This window comes from Mus pahari, chromosome 1 (genome assembly GCF_900095145.1).
Source record: "Mus pahari chromosome 1, PAHARI_EIJ_v1.1, whole genome shotgun sequence".
Taxonomy (NCBI): domain Eukaryota; kingdom Metazoa; phylum Chordata; class Mammalia; order Rodentia; family Muridae; genus Mus; species Mus pahari.
This window is the reverse complement of record NC_034590.1, coordinates 124313071-124315084: the sequence shown is the minus strand read 5'-3', so window position 1 is coordinate 124315084 and position 2014 is coordinate 124313071.

The following is a 2014-nucleotide window of genomic DNA, read 5'->3' as shown; positions in this document are numbered from 1 at the left end:
AGATATCTTAGGGACCAATGATTGTTGCTTTCTGTTTTTTGTTGTTGTTGTTGTTAGAGGTGGAATTATGTTTGTTTCTCTTCTTTTGGTGGTAGTTGTGACAAGATTAATTGCTTCCGTTTTTTCTTGGGTGTAGTAGTTTCCCTGCTTGTGTTGGGCTTTTCCTTCTATTATCCTGTGTAGGGCTGGATTAGTGGAAAGATATTGTTTAAATTTGGTTTTGTCTTGGAATATCTTGCTTTCTCCATCTATAGCAATTGAGAGTTTTGCTAGGTATGCCTGGGCTGGCATTTTTGTTCTCTTAGGGTCTGCATGACATCTGCCCAAGATCTTCTGGATTTTAGAGTCTGTGTTGAGAAGTCTGGCATAATTCTGATAGGTTTGCCTTTATGTGCATCAAAATTCATAGTTCTGAGTGACTCCAAAAAGAAACTGGAGAGAGGATACACTAGCAGCTTGACAGCAAATCTGAAAGCTCTAGAACAAAAAGAAACGAGTTCACCCAAGAGGAGTAGAAGGCAGGAAATGTCCAAACTCAGGGCTAAAATCAACCAAGTGGAAACAAAAAGAACTATACAAAGAATCAACAAAATCAGGAGCTGGTTCTTTGAGAAAATAAAACAAATAGATAAACCCTTAGCCAGAATAAATAGAGGGCACAGACACAGTATCCTAATTAACAAAATAATAAATGAAAAGGGAGACATAACAACAGAACTGGAGGAAATCCGAAGCATCATCAGGTTCTACTACAAAAGCCTATATTCAACAAAACTGGAAAACCTGGATGAAATGGACAATTTTCTAGACCGATACCAGGTACCAAAGTTAAATAAGGATCAGATAAACAATCTAAACATTCCTATATCCCCTAAAGAAATAGAAACTGTCATTAATAGTTTTCCAACCCAGAAGAGCTAAGGACCAGTTGGGTTTAGTACAGAATTCTATCAGACTTTCAAAGAAGACCTAATACCAATACCCCTCAAATTATTCCACAAAATAGAAACAGAACATACTCTACTGAATTCGTTCTATGAAGCCAAAATTAATCTGATACATAAACCACACAAAGACCTAATGCAGAAATAACTTCAGACTGATTTCCCTTATGAATATCGATGCAAAAATATTAAACAAAATTCTTTTTTTTGGATAGTCACCAATTTTTAATGTTATTTTGGAAACATTTAATGAAACCAAAATACTATTGTAATGCATTGTAATACTTAAACCACAGTAGTTTTTGAATAAAATTTAAATAATTTTAATGGGAGTAATTTTAAAAATAGGAATACATAAAATACATAAAAAAGAATACGTAAGATAAAAATTTAATGAAATATACAAAAGAGTTACCAAACAGTTAAAAGAGGAGAATAGAATATTTTTCTCAACCTATGAAAAACAATTTTTAAAAAACAGGAAGGAAACTAGAAGTCAGAGCACATCTTTCCTCCTTTTTCTCCTTCTCCTGTTCCAGGTTTCCTCATCACTAGAAAGGGAAATTTTTTCATTTTTTCCCCTTAAATTGTGAAAATATTTTTTAATTATTATTATTTTCTTTATTTACATTTCAAATGCTATCCCGAAAGTTCCCTATACCCTCCCACCCCTGCTCCCCTACCCACCCGCTCCCACTACTTGGCTGAGGCCTTCCCTTGTGATGGGTCATATAAAGTTTGCAAGACCAAGGGGCCTCTCTTCCCAGAGATGGCCGAATAGGCCATCTGCTACATATGCAGCTAGAGACACAAGCTCAGGGGGTACTGGTTATTTCATATTGTTGTTCTACCTACAGGGTTGCAGCCCCCTTCACTTCCTTGGGTACTTTCTCTAGCTCCTCCATTGGGGACCCTGTGTCCCATCCAATAGCTGGCTGTGAGCATCCACTTCTGTGTTTGCCAGGCACTGGTATAGCCTCACAAGAGGCCCCAATATCAGGGTCCCTTCAGCAGAATCTTGCTGGCATGTGCATTAGTATCTAGGTTTGGTGGCTGATGATGGGAAGGAT